Here is a 16,103-nt window from a genome sequence, read left to right as displayed (position 1 = left end):
TATCAAACAGGAACGATTGTAATCCCTGATCAAACCTAAATAATTACATTATTATTATTATTGCCGTTCTATAGCTGCATTTCCTTACATTTGACTGTGTGGGAAAAGAGTCAGATGTCAAACTGAACCCAAAAAAAGTCTGCTTTTATCTGAAATACTCAAAACATCAGATAACATGAGTGAAAATTAAAGCGTTTTCTCTCGGTTCTTTGTTGTTGCCCTTTTGTATCAGACTGCCAATCTGCCATGGATGGTATAATGAAGAGTGTTGTGAAAACTTTACACCCGCTTACAGGTTGCTCTTGCTTTGTTGTCACACCTCAATGTTTCAGACCAGGCAAATATAACCATCCTAAAAGATTTAAGTTGAAGGTAACAGCAGATCACTGACATTAATCAGTCAGTGAAGGGTTACAAAGTTACTTGTTAGGCTTTGGGACTCCAGAGATTCATGACGAAGAGCCAAATGGAGAAAACCTGGAACAGAATGATTGGCCCGGCAAAATCCTTCAAACAGCGTATCAGCATCTCTGCTAATAGATCGCGAAGGAACCGAATACTTTCTGAAACCACTTCATTCCTCACTTGCCTCAGTCTGCGCATGATTCAACAACAAGAAAGACACTCAGCAACTTGCTGGGTCTGAGAGAAAGTCTTGAAGAAGAATGAGAGGTCACCAGCTGGAGACCTTATGCTTCGTTTCAAACCAAACATTCACCTGCTTGATTTTCAGGTCCCGATGAAACATGTGGGATAAAGGTCCAAATGAAAACTTTAAAGCCTTCAGAAAGCCACAAAGGAGTTTGATGTCTTTGAGAGACTTCAAGACAATTTCAAAAGCTTCAAAGGAGATCTGGCCTCTTGAAAGGGAAATATGAAGACATGAATCATGACGCACTGTGTTGTTCTTAATGCTTTTTGAGATCACTAGCATCACATGACGTAACTAAACTCAGTTAGCACTACCTAAACAACACACATTATATAAATGCATGATGCAAAAGAGTTCACACATGCATGCATATTCATACGCAGGGCTCCAATTTCAATTTACTTAGCATAAATGATTTCATGCACGTTGAAAGATAAAAGTTGAAACCTCCAGAGAAAAAGGGCTGGTGTGTGTGTCACAAAATGGGGCAAACAGGAAGAGGCGGGGACGAGGGCGAGTCTCAGCAGGTGGTTTAGGGCGGCTTGGCAATGTCACTGTGTCATCTACATAGAAACACGGAGCGGGCAGACTCTTTCGGATTATTAGGCAGTTGTCAAGGCAATGATGACATGAATGCTGGGTTTGATGGGAACACGGTGTGATGAGTCCGAAAGGCAGCAAGGAGCGGCTGGACAATCAGCCGAGAGCCGCCGAGGCGAAAGGGCCGGCCGGCCGGAGTGGGGTTGTGGGTAAAGCAACGTTGGGTGAAGGAGAGCAGCAGAAAGATGAATTGGAGAAACCTGAAGCTTTTTTAGTTTTCTTTTTTTTTTTTTTTTTTTTTTGGACAAACCTCTGTTGAGTCTATTGGCTTGTTTTTCTCTCGAATTCTGACTCACCTCCCTTGCATCGCCACTGGTAGGCGAACGCGCGGCTGTGGAAACAATCCGAATGCGCTGCTCCATGTGTGACATGTTCATACACGCAGACGCACATGTTGAGAGGGGAGAGGAAAGGGGGGGGTTGGGCATGATGGGGGGGTGCGCTTATCAAATGTTGAGGATTGAATTCAGTTAGCCCCAACGGGATTGGGTTAGGAGATGTCAGAAAGATAGATGGGCAGAGTGTAACAACACCTCAGCCCTGCAACACCCTTCAAATTGTTTTGCATATATGTGTTTATCATTTGTATCACACCCAGCTATATATATAGGAATCCAAAACATTTTAAAGAGATTCTTACAGTACAAGAAACGAGAAATAAGGAAGTTCATATCGCGAAGAATAATGCGATTGTCCCGCGTAGATGTGCATTTCTATAACATCGTTAGTATCCGTAGCAAGCATCGTGCGCACGCTGCACAGTACCAGAGAGTAGCGACTGTCACCAGATCCACAAATATTAAGCAATATCAACCCAGCCAAGGTGATGGATGCTTTTGGGAGCACGAGTAGCTGTTGAACACATCCCTCTGTTTTTTGTCCTGGAGGAGACTGTGTCCATTTACCTCCACAGCATCCCCACGGATCTCCTACGCTGAATAAGGGAGCTGTAATCTAATGTGGGGCTGTTCTCAGTCAAAGACGGCAAACAAAGGGATAAAGCATCCAAATGGGCTCCTAAACTCGTTGATGAAGACAAAAGGGGGGTCGGGGGGAGAGTTAAGGTGTCAGTCATTCTTCCAGCACTTAATGCATGTATCATAACAGCATGGTCTGTCCACATGTTATTATGATACAGGACAAGACAACTGTGAATCTCGTCCTGTTTCTTGCCACTGCCATCTCTCACAATTACAACTTAAAATACTTATCAAAACCTTCGCCACAATTAAAACTAGAACATCCCTCCAGAGTACACTATTATACTGACAACATACATGACTAAGCAGTTTGACTGTCTTACCTGCAAACAATGTCATTCATTGACATGTGTATGAACTAAGGATTTTGAGAGAGTCTGGCTTTAGCAGGTAAAGCAACTGAGGAAAAAATATCACATACTTTGCATATTTTACTGCATTTTTAAGAAAACTGTGCTAATAGTGATGAATGTAATAATCCTAATACAAAACATTTATATTGTTGCATGCCTCATGCGAATACGTCTCAAAATTGGACATGCTGCTATTTGAATCTCTGGACAGTGCTGTGGTAATTTATTGATTTGCAAATAGTTACGCAAGCCAATTGCTCTGCTTTTCTTCTTTCTATATAATCTTCCCATTTACAGACACACCTGCCTGCATTTACACTGCGTAGCCTTGGCTGGTGCAGATTAAAGATGTCATTATGCCATCGCATCAGGTGCCAACGCTATGATTTCCTTAAAAGCTTCATCGTTTGACCACATATTATGACACCCTTTTTTTTTTCAAATGTCCATCCTTGCGCACCCCCACACAGACACTGTACCTATATATATGATTGTGAATGAGCCTGTCTGATCTTCCCTCCAGAGAGACTGATAGACTGTGATGCCCTGCAGGAACAGCTAGCCATACGTGTCCATAGCTGCCTCCATACCATGGCCTGGGGCAACTACTCAAGAATTCCTCTCTGAATACAATGGACTCAGTCTGACACACACATACACACTCTCATCCAGCAACCCACTGTCAAAGCTCCTGTTCAGTAATGAATTTTTAGAACTTGGAAAGCTCCTTCTGATACACTTCAAACAGGCACTAACACAAAAAGACAGCCATACCTTTATCTTGCCCTACCTTCATTGTCTGCTTCTGTGTTACCTCATAATGCCCAGACAAAGGGCATTTGTGAATTCATACCGTTAAAAAAAAAAAAAAAAGAAGAAATCTTTGTACTTTATTGTGTTCTAATTTTGGTTTTAGGAACATGATTTAATGTCTGACAGTGTCTTACTTGTAGAAAAGAGTGAATCGCGGGGAGAACAGGAAACGCATATGAAGACGTGCCAATCACCTTCTTAGTGGAGGCAGAGAGGCACGAGGGCAGAAGTGATGCTGTGGCAGCTCTCACACCCAGCTTTTGAAAAAATAAAAATAAAAAAAAAACTCTTCTGTCACTGTCGGTTGTCGTCTCCTGCAAGTACCTGCTGCTGGAAGACGCACAAAACCTCAGATAGATGGAGAGATTCAATCAACAGTAACAAAAGAAGATAGAAAATTAAACAGCTCAGTTGATTGCTCACTAAGTTTTTGCATTTGCTCATCTTTCCACCAAACGCTAAATACAATTTTCAGTTTTTTTTTTTTTTTTTTTTTTTTTTTATTTCTGTACTGTTTCAATTCAGCAAAGGAATCCAGCTGCTCACCACATCAAAGTCCTTCACTGCTTTTCATTGGCATTGTTTTGACACATATTTTCATACTGGATTTACACATACTTGTTTATTTCACATTTTGTCTCAGATCAAGTTTGTTTGACTGTCAATTTAAACTCGTGTTTACACGTGAAAGCCACAGTCTTCCCCACACTTTGAAGGGGCTCTTATAAGACTTTAGGAAAAAAAAAAAAAAAACATTTATTTATTTTTAGACTGATACAAAAGTGAGGCCTAAAGCTACCGTCACAATCAAACTGTGTTGAGGGTAAGAAAAGTATTTTGGGTGTGCAATGCAACAACTCAATTTAATATCAAATCTATCTAGATATTAGGGCTTAATGGCTGTTTTTTTATTAATTCCTGAATGGTCACTTATGGGCGAATCTAATTCCTTCCCTCATCCAGGTAGAGGGTTGCTCTTAACGATGATTGTGTTAGGAGCCACAACAAAAAAGAAGTAGATAAAGATATTTTCTAAAACTCAGGGCAGTATTAAAATTTTTGAGTTAGTCACTTTCATCTTAGTGTTTTTTTTTTTTGTGAAAACTTCTTTGATTTTGATAGTTTATTGGTTTGAGTTGCACCTCCTGTCCTAATAATTTGGGGTTTTCTATAATAAACCTTTTCAGCTCCTACTTTACCACTTTTTTTATGCTACCACTATTGATCCTTAGCTTCATCTTTTCTGTTATTGACATAATATGGAGATGATTTTCTGGCATCCAGAGGTCTCGTTAGACTCTGTGATACTGTTTCAAATATATTCAAATTTGTTACTCAAAATGTGAATTAACAAGTCGAAATTTACGTGAGAAACGTGAGTGAAATCAAATCAGCCAGTACGACTGGATTGATCTGATTAATACATTCCTGGATGCAAATTTGTGCAACATGTGGAAAAGATTAAAGTGATTTGTGATTTTTTACAATTTTAGCTTCAGATTCTTGATTTCTGGCAGTAAAATTGGAACATGCCAGTATGTTTTTATTTTTTTTTTTCTTTCTTTGTTTTGGTAAATTACCACCGTGAGCTTGCGCCCTGTTGTTGTGAAGTGGGGTCAGATGTTGGTAAAGGTATCTGCATGTGTTCCAGTTTCTGTCGGAGATGTATTTGAGGCCAGGGTGATGTAGAGTAGTGTAAATATAAAACCCTGACTTCCTGCTGTCTCCTCCATTATGGCAGCCACAGTAACATAATCTGCCCGAGCTCCACAGCTGCTCCGTCATCCTGCCTCTCTTTTTTAACTCGATTCCTCCTCTGCTGAGCCCAACTGCTGCTTCTTTGTCACCTAGATTCCCTTTCTGCGTTTTATCCTTCCTCCTTACCTTCGTTTATGCATTGATAGTCTTTGCACACGTGCGGAAAAAGAGGGGGGGGGGAACTGAAAAAGATAAAATAATTTTTTTTGTAAATTGCGCAGCTGTGATAACCAAAGTTACATTCTCTCTTTCTGCTTTTTTTTTTTTTTTTAACTTGACCTTGTGCTTGGAGGGTATTTTCCAGTCAGCAGAACGCTTTATCTCTGAGAGTAATAATCAATAAGGATAATTAATGATGCCCGCTGCAATGATAGCCTCAGCAGTCATCGCCATGCATTAATCCATGCAGTCAGAGGAGGGTCAAGGCCGGCCGCATCGCTCACCTAGAGGCGTGGCACAAATTAAAATAATCTACACACTCGCTGCTCTGTCAGGCCTTTTCTGATGCGTTCGCCTCCATCGGGCCGTAATTAAAGATGGCCCATTGCTAGGCGGCAGGGCGCCTGGATGACAATCCACTACGATGTCTCTTTAATATACAACACTTAGCCCAGAGGATGACACCAACAGCAATCTGTAGGAACTCATCTCACCTGCAGAGAGCGTGGGAGGTGGGAGGGCTTTTCTTCTTCTTCTTCTTTTTCTTTTTTCTTTTCTTTTCTAGATATACCGAGACATAAATCAAACGCACAACATGCAATTTTCTAATAACGCTGCACCATCAGAAATATGATTTAGCAGCAAATATAATTTGGTCTGTGTGTGAGACATATGAAGTGAATGTACTATCGTTGCAGTGACGCTGTGCTTAAGGAATAAGACACAACATAAGACGCGTTTTAGCCGCTAATCGGGATAACTCCAGACACCGGAGACTGTCGTGGTGTCTTATTATAAAGCCATAGCACTCGATTCAAGAGTTTACCTTCAAGTATAAATGTCAACCTTTATGCTACAATATGAGGGGGGGGGAAGTACAAATCGCACTCTCGTCTCATTTTTTGTTATATTTCAATTTGATCCCTTAAGAATGTGTACTTCCTGACTTGCTTGCTTCTGATTGGCTGTAGCACCCCATCCGAAAGAGAGGTGGCGGCATAGCCTCCACCTCTACAGCCGGTTGTCACGACTGCTTACAGTTACACTGCAGAAGGTGGGGGAGAAATTCAGCTTGACTCCATAATTCATGGGTGACACTTTTGCTGTACTTAAATTCTAAGGTAAAAAAAAAAAAAAAAAAAAAAAAAAAAAAAACTGAAAATGTGAGATTTAATTTCCTCTGAACATTTAATTTTTTTATATATACATATATATGTTTTTGTTTTTTTTTTAGGCTTGGCTGGCGTCCAAACGTGGGGGAGTGCCGAGGGGCAGAGAGGAGATGTTTAAGCAAGAGCTTGCTCTCGCTGCCAGCAGAGAAGTGGAGGGAATCCATAATAATGAAAAATGCATTTTATCCTCAGCTGCCATTCCTGCTTTCCTGCTTTCTGAGAAACGTTGCGGCAAAGATGCAAGTGTGTGTTTGCGAGACGAAATAAGGTGGACGTCACATTGAGCATCCGCGCGCAAAGTGAGAGATAACTGCATCAAAAATAATAATAATGAAAAAAAAAAAAAAAAAAGAGCCTCAGCTACATCTCGCTGGAAGTTATCTTTGAATGATGAGGAGAGTCAAACTGGCAGGAAAAGGAAGAGCACTTGATCATGATTGACAAGCATTGGTTGTGTCTCCCTCCTACGCGCGATTACGCCATCCTGATCTATCCTCCAGTAGCACTCTCACCTTCAGCTCTGTTTTGGTTGAAGTGAGGAGGCGTGCAGGCATTGCACTAGCAGCTCATGTGATTCTTATCAAGTCCATCACATCAAGTTAACTTGTGTTTTTTTCTCTCTTTTTTTTTTTTTACTTTAAATATCCATCATATTGAACTTATTACTGGTCATGAAACTAAAGGTGCCTGCAGGGTAAGCTATAAACTCCCACAGAGGAAAGTCAGAAGGAAAGACACATGTTCGCTCTGCTAAAGGCAAATGTCAAACACACAACGACGCGTGCAATGAAAATCTAGGAAATGTTCTCTTTCAAAGGATTCATCTCTGTAAGTGATCCCCTTGATTATTTTCTGTGAAATTAGCAGTGAAGATGAATGTTTTGCATGCTGTCTGGATGGAGTAAACACTGCCAACATGTTTCAGGAACATGGACAACATGTTAAACATTTCCCAGCAGGCCCACTCGTCACCCTGACATTTATATTACGGCTTATTTTTATCCCAGTGATTAGTCGAAAAAGTATCTCAGCCGTTTTGTTTTTTTTTTTCTTCTTTTACCACTGGACAGAAGCCTCGTGTCACTGAAAATGTAACTTCCCAGGTGATTAAAAAAAAAAAAAATCTTCTAGTTCAAAATTGGGATTGTTTGGTTAAAGTGCATTTCTACTCTTTACCGGCTATTTTTCCAAAAACAACAATGGCATATGATGCAATGGACGACCAGCACAGCTGACTTTCTCAGGACAACAGAAATGACTAAAAACTGTCAGACATTCACTATGATTAAGATGTAGCACTGCTTTGTAATCATGTCTCATTTTGACACAGAAGGTGTGAAAACACTTTTTGTATGGATCCAAACAAACAAATAAACAGTAGTTTGCAAAAGATCTAGTGCTGAATACATGTTTACCATGTATAATTCACAAATGTTGAGTTTACGGAGATTAAGGTAGATTTATCGTCGATGTCAACATCTTGTTTTTCCTGTAACTGATGACTGCCTGAGTACTTTGGACAAGTGCTCAAATTATTGCTAGATGAACTAATAAGAGAATAGACCTAACTCCTCTGCTAAAACCACTTCAACCATTAAGCATTTTTCTTTAGCACAGACAGAGTGTCTGCATTGTTTCGTCTGAGAATAATAAATGTTAGTAGGTTATATGGCTCGCAGCATTTGCACAAGGATTGTGTAAAGTGCATAACAGTGGAACGAATGTGTGCTACATACAATATCTGTTCACAAGAGACCTGATTATGTACATATGCTGCAGAATCCAAAGTGTTGAAAAGGTGACGCTGGAGAGCAGTTTACTTAATCCTTTGTATCTTTATACACAACAGAAACGCTGTGATCTTTAAAGAAAAGAAGTTTCCTTATGGAATATGAAAGTAAATCTAATATGTTGTCACATGCTAAATGTAGGCACAATAATACCAACCAAAGTGAATGGATAAAATTGTAAAGAGATCCAAAAGAGATCAATAGATGATCCACTTCGATCTGCAAAGGTTTTGTTGCTTTTACTTTTGAGTCTAAAACTTGTAATATAAAAAAACCAGCAACTGATTAGTGCTTTTAATTCAGGTAAATAAAGTGGAGAAATGCCATTAAAATCTTTCTTTACAAGCAATGACGCTTTTGAACCAGATCCTGAAATGACCAGGAAAACCTGAATAATAGTGGATGTGTGTCTGCCTGTGGTCCTGTGCATACCTTTGTCCCGGCATCAAACTGGTCACTACAGTTCCTAATATTGCTGAAACCCTGACAGCCAGTTAATTAGAGCAGACATCAAGCCGCCCGGGATTCATTTGACTATCAGCCACCGAGCCACTTACTCTACAATTTCCTGCCTGAATTGAAGGGTTTAACTATCGCTCACCCAGGCGGATCGGAAGTTTTCCTTCATCTCCTAAATAAAGGGTCCATGGCGCACCTGTGCTAAGCCTTCCCAGCACCAGAATACATATATTTTATGATAACAAGCTGAAGGTGTGATTTGAGACACATACCGACATCAAAACCTACAACAACCAAAAGCTCTAACATCTCTTTTTTTTCTTTCTTCTTAAAGCTGCACCCATGCAATTTTATTTTTATTTTTTTTCCCCACTTTGCGTGCACACGTATGTCTGCGATTAGAGGTTTTAAACGTCCGTGTGCCCGTGCACCCTCGTCTGCAAGTGTGTGTAGCTGCTGTCGTCTGCTTTGTCAGGCCGGCTTTTAACTTTTTTTTATGGTTTTCTCTTCATTAATTGAAAACATGACGGGGTGCTCTCGGGGCCTGATGGATGGAGCAGGAGAATTGAGAAAGCCATTAGCTTCCCTGGAATCACAGCCTGTCAAGGAGTCAATACACACTGCTTTATGTGTCTGCAAGCAAAGATGGAACAATTATCCCTTTTATTAGGCAGCCGCGACGCGCACGGGCGCGCGCACACACACCGCAGCGCATCGCTGGCAAGGAGGAGGGCAGCAATAACGATCAGCTAAAATCAGTCATTCATTACTGTCAAGTACACCTGACTCACAGCTTATTAAAAACTGGCTTAATAGAAGCAAGGAGAACAAAAAACTTAATTAGTAAACAATTGTGGTTAGTAATCTTCAGAATAAATAGACATTTTGTGACTCTGACTTACAGAGCCCTTTTCTTGCTTTATGTTAAATTAAGCTACACGTTTCATTTGCATATGCATCTCATTAAAACTGTTTATGCGGCCCTACACAACAGTTTATCGATTTATTGAGTCCACGCAGTCAATGCCTTGTAAGACTGCTCATACTCCAAAACATTTTCTCATTTTGTCACGTTAAAACCACAGATTTCACTGCATGCAATTGGGAATGTATGTGATAAGACCAGCAAAAAGGAGGAACAACTCAATAGAAAAGGGATGCATTGTTTACAGTTGGCTTAAAAATAAAAAGCCAAAGAGTGTGGTTTTCATATGAATTCAGTTCCTCTGAGTCAACACTTTGTTGAACTTCTGTCTGCTGCAATTACAGCTGCGAGTCTTTGTGCTAACAAGTAAAAGACACAATCTTTGACCAGTTGTTACATAGGTGCTCAAGCTTTGTCAGATTGCACAGAATGAATGTGAACATACATTTTAAAGTCTTACACCGAATTTGTAATTGAGTTTACATCTATTTTTTTGTCTAGACCTTTCCGAAACATAAGCAGATTTTGATCTGAACCATTACAAGGTAGATCATTGTCCTGTAGCCGTGATGTCGGCCTCCAGACCAGATAGTTCAAAATGTTTCGACCTCCTAACGGGTTTTCAGCTCTGACTGGTTTTACTGTGAGACGCTGCCACCGTGTCGCCTGTTACAGATGGGTTTCCATGCTCTGCCACTTTCGACGGGAAGAAGTGTCTTGGTAGGTCTGCACTTGTACCAAACTTTTAACATTTTTGGATGGTTTGGACAAAGCAGTCCACAGAAACTCGTCCTTGTGCTTTCAGGAATGATGAAAACCGAAGTGGTCTGACGTGGCTGGAGTTTCCTCCCAGATAAATCCACAGGTAAGCATAGGAGAAAACACTGACTGGATGTAGAAGCAAGGAGGGTAAGGATACAGTTTGAGCTCCTTGGCTGAAACTGTCAAGTATCTCTGGTGGTGAACAGATTCAGAAAGAATGAGTCAACGGGCACAGGAGACATGCAAGTAACTAGAATTGATGCTAGACTCTGCTATGCACAGCAGGTTGATCGTCGGACGGCGCTTAGCGTAGCTGCATGCATCGTCTTTAAGTCCCCTGCAGTAGATCAGCATCAGGTGTGAGTACTCCAGTACGCTCAAAGAATATAAGCAAGCAAACAAATCACAAACATTAAACTCAAATAAATGTCATCTCAGTTTTTCACATAATTTGAAAATGTGAAGAAAAAAAAAAACTTCAAGAGGTAATGCAGACTTTTGCCAGGCACAGTGTGAGTAAACTGTTTACAGAGATTAGAGTATTTTTAATACGTGTTAATCCATGATAAACACATGCAAACACCTAATGAATGCAAAGCCATTACAAAACTTATACAGATTCCCGAAGAGCATCTGGCCTCTCATGGGGGTCATACCCCCCCCTGCCACCCTCGCTGGACCGGAGCTAAGCAGCAGAAGGTCACAAGTTCACGAGCAAGCGGCTTCTTTTGTAATGCCGGGACACTGAAGGCTTTCTGCAATCGATACAACAGGTACAGGAAGTAGCTGAGAAAGCAGCAAAATGAACAATTCTCTGAGGGGAGACCAACATTGATGCTAATGAACAAGCGTGCAGTGAAAGGATAAAGTACAAAATTGTTGGGATTATAGCATTTAAATTAATCTGGCCAAAAACGAATGCGAAATATTGGTAATGACTCCATGTTTGTGTTTGAGAAAGGAAAAGAAATTTCAGATTGTGGGGGGGGGGAAGAGTGATTTTTTTTTATTATTATTATTTTTCATCACCTATTTGCCATTTTTTTTATATAAGCAGTGAAGCACTTTACATAAGATTTATTACATCCAAGCAGAAATATTATCTTCTGCGGGTGCCATTCATCACCCGGGCCATGAGACGCTGTGAATGATACCACCAAATTATGTAAATCAGCCATGTCTGAGGGGACGATTCAATTTGGTAACCTTGGTAACCCCAGGTACTCAGAACAACCAGACGCCCCATCACAAATCACCCGATTTTTGGCACATTACTTTGAAAAGGCAATAAAAAAATTAAAAAAAAACATCTACGCATGCACTCAGTACATTAACACAATCTGTGTGCTATACATTCAAACATACCAGCAACTATATAAACACAAACAGTGCAGAGAAAGGAAATAAACAATTCAGAGTGCAGGAAGCAAAATCTATGAAAACATCAATAAGAATGCATAGTGTAAGCGCTACAGAAATATAAGATCTTTGACTGTTTCATCACCTTGTTGTGGTCTCGTCTATGACGGTGCTTAACCTCAACAACATATCCCTTCAGGTACATTTCATAACCATAGATCTAGGATGTCAGTAATGGAAGACAGCACAATTCAAAGGCCATAATGGTACTATTTATATATATTTTTTTCCTTTCCAAAAGAAATTGTAAATTCATGAATTTGCAATTTATGAATTTATCAGTGTCATGGTAAGGAGATACTGGCCCTTTTTAATCAAAGAGGAAATGGGTACCAGTAGTTGTTATAAACAATTGTTACAAATAATAATTATTAACATTCTTATAGTTGTTGTTTTTTTTTTTTTTTTTCAAATTTACCAAACTCCTTTTCTTCTGCTGCTGCTGCTTTGTTTGACACGGCCTTTTGAAATTTGTGGTTCCACAAAAACGGACAGACGTTTTAAAGAACCTGGCGACCTCTGAGTAATTTTGACAGGCATTTTCATTTGATTTGTGCTTCAGAAAGAAATTTGCATGCCCTTTCCAACATTCTCTCAAATGTTCGTAGAATTTGGCTTCCCTATACAGGTGATATGATCATGTTTTTCAGATGGAAAGATCTTTGATTTCATAGATGTTTTGGTTACTGGTCTGCAAACCTTTCAGCTTCTGACCCCAAAAGAAAACAGTGAAGCAGACTTTGGTTTGAAGGCCATAGTGCGAACACAACGGCCTCTAAGCAATGTTTGTCGATTTAAGTCTGCAGGTTTTTTTTCTTTTTTTTTTTCGAAACAGATAATGAACTCACCTTTGTTGTTTCACGACAGTGAAGAATCCCATGTCTTTGTGAATGCCTGGTCTAATGTTTCTCCATGTTGCATGATGTTATTCTGTAATTAAATACTCTTTTCTTTGGAAACTCTACGTGTTGATGTCACTCTAAGCCAGAGAGAAGCTAAATTTCACATCACCTTTTAAATGTGAAGAACGGTTTTATCAAGTCCAAAAGTGAAATTGGTGATGGAAAGAACATAAGTTTGTTTGTGATGGCTTCTGTAATTTACGCATGTATCATCTTTGGTATTATTGTGTTTATATTTGGCATGTTTGAAATGTAACGGGGTTATCGTAACCTTTAACTTTGAGCTTTGTGATTAAGTTTGAATCTGCTAGTGGCAGGAAACATGTTCTGCTTTTTTTTTTGTCATGTTTGTTTTTTTTAAACATATAAATAATTACAGCAAGCACATTTTATTGATCCAATCTGCCCACACATCTAAACACTAGCAATACGACTCACCCAGCTATATGCTCATTTAATAAAAGAGCTGGGTTTCTTCACCCCCCCCAACCCCTTCATAAGATGTGCACTAATGCATGTGTATCACAACTAGCCGTGAGCTCATGTGTGTATCATAATTACCAATAATCTGTAAGAGTGTGCAGAAACAGGCACCCCACCTTCCCCTCACCCCCAACACTTAAACTTGCTGCCGTTTATCCAGCGCCGAGCTGACTCAATTATGATGCAAAAGGGTGTTTTTGTAAAGCTTGGCTCATTTCTAATTAAGCCACACACTCATACCTATTTGTAGCTCATGTCCTGACATAATGCAAATGCTATGCAAATTAACTGCACTGATCTCACTCTGGCTGCGCACTCGGAGGCTCCTCGGAGACTCGCGGGGCATTTAGTCATACTTTAGACTAGTTTAGTTTCTCATTGGGCGAACACAGGCAGAGGCAGATATGCCGATGGTTAAGGAGGAAGCAGACGGCACTGGAGCCTGACAATCATTTGTGTAATGGTTTTACATTTCAATCTCCCCCCGCGCCCCCACTCTCCCCTCTTCGCCCACACCTTCCCTTCTCTTTCTTCGTGCTTGTCAACATATCGATCAATAATAATTAAAACTGCTTGAGTAATTCCCCTCATTCTGTAGATGCCTTCACTCTCGACACGTCCGGCTCGCAAAGCGGACCAGAGGGCCTTCCCTCCCCTATAGCAGCCGCCCCCTTCACCCCCCCCCCCCAACCCGACTGAGACTGTTTAGACAGACCATTGTCACGCTCAGTTTGACATCACCAAACAACCACGTAAAGGCTGGTTAGGCAGCTGGCTGACCGTAACCGAGGAGCTACTGAGGATCTCCTTTTGCTAAATGACATCAAGCTGTTTGATTTAGCATCCAGAGGGATGATGGAAGAGATCTGAAGACGCCTTAGCAGTAAATTTGTACAGGAGGTTTTTAACAAATTTGATCATTTACAAAGTTCTCCGAAGTATAAAAGTTTCTTAAATTTAAGTATCATTGTTTTGGGGTCTTAAGTGTTTCCATAATAGATATTGAATCCCAGATTTGTATTTCATCGCCTCTTTCAACTTTTATCGTGATAAATGTCATCCGGGGGTGGTGGGACGACTGGGTGTGGATTTAGCTGAGGAGTTCAGCCGTTATTACTTTATGATAAAACAGAAATATGCAGTGCGGTAAATGTTCTTGTTAGTTACCCATAATAGCATCTCCTTTGTCATGAAAAAGTGTAAAATGATGAAGTTTTGGCTTGAAAATATCTTGAAGCTTATAGTATAACGGCTAGAAAAACAAATAGTTTGTGTAAAAGCACTGCTGGCAGAGACAAAGAATATTTACTTAGGATAAGAAAATGATATTTATCTTGATTAACTTAATAATAAAATGTATTTTGTTGGGTGGGGGGTTTGTAAATCAAGTAAATGGCTACAGCTAAGGCACAGAGTCATTGAGTAGTTGTGTAAATCTAAATTATTGTCACTTTATTGTGCACTCAGTACTTGTGAGCATTTAACTGCAGTACTAAGTGTTATTAGTAATAATGTCTCTGAAAAAGTTCAAGTCTGTCTGCACTCAGTTTTAGTAACACATTGTCAGCCCCTGAAAAGTCCCTTCAAGCTAATCATTGTTGAGTTTTTGGAAGTGACCTTAAAACATTCGGGTCGCATCTGCAATTAAGCAGGAAAGGAGTCATGCTACTGCAGCTGATGATCAGTAAAAAGAGCGTTTTCTTAAAAGAAATGCTCACAAACAACACCCACAGTCATCCTTTTGTGCTTAACGGTTTGATCGCAGACTCAATGTTTGATCTGTCACTGCTGTGGTTTACAGACGGCGTTACCTTTGCCAAGTACTGCAACACTGACTTCTTTCCTGAAACATCTTTAGAAAGGAGAATCAATCTGGTAAAGTATTTCTCTAAATCATTTTCTGTTCCTGTGTGCTTCCTGTCCTGTAAGAAAGGGGATCAATGTTTTTTTTATTCTTTCTACTGATGATAATATGATCAAAATCATGGCCACAGGGATATTTTAAATTAAGAAAAGAACATCACTCTGATAACAAATAAAAGTTAAAAACTGTTTGATCTAATCTTTTTTTTTTATATGTTGTAACCATCCAGATGGATTGCAGTGCATTTGCATGGACAAGTCATGCTGTTAAGATGGCAACTTATTTGCTTTTTTTTTTTTTTTAATTGAAATAATTTTAATGAATTTGAGAACTATTGAAGCTATTCTGGTTTCCAATGTTAATACTAAAGAGCTAAAGAACTGATTTCTGCACTGATTTATATATATATATATATATATATATATATATATATATATATATATATATATATATATATATATATATATATATATATGTGTGTGTGTGTGTGTGTGTGTGTGTGTGTGTGTGTGTGTGTGTGTGTGTAAGTGAAGTTAGGAAAAAATCTGGAATAAACATATTTCATGGAGTATATAAGAAAGAAAATCAAAGAATCATAATAATAAGTCAAGACTTTCCTTTTTTAATCTTTTTTTTCTGAATCCTAACGGGGGAAAAAAAAACAAACTGCAATTTAGAGGCAGGCTTTCCACCTTTTCACCAAACAACTGCGACGTGATCAAAAACATAAACGGTGAGTTGTTTTGTATAAAAAGCACCACTTTATTGTTAATCAAGAGAGGTAATGTGGTGTTGATTTCCCCCCATTAGACTTTATGCTTAGGTGATAAAGGTCGCCTAATGCAAACCCTTTTTTTATTCTTTTTTTTTAGTAATCATATGAATAATTTGCAGAATCTATTTTATCTCTGTGCCAGACTTCAGGCAAACATCTGGTGCGTTTGAGGTCGTTTTAAATATTTGATCATCCAGTCCAATTCAGTTTAAAATGGACAGGGTGGGGGAAAAAAGA

The sequence above is a fragment of the Poecilia mexicana genome, unplaced genomic scaffold (assembly GCF_051168715.1).
Source record: "Poecilia mexicana isolate PSO_F unplaced genomic scaffold, ASM5116871v1 scaffold_13, whole genome shotgun sequence".
NCBI lineage: Eukaryota > Metazoa > Chordata > Actinopteri > Cyprinodontiformes > Poeciliidae > Poecilia > Poecilia mexicana.
This window is presented reverse-complemented; position numbering follows the sequence as displayed.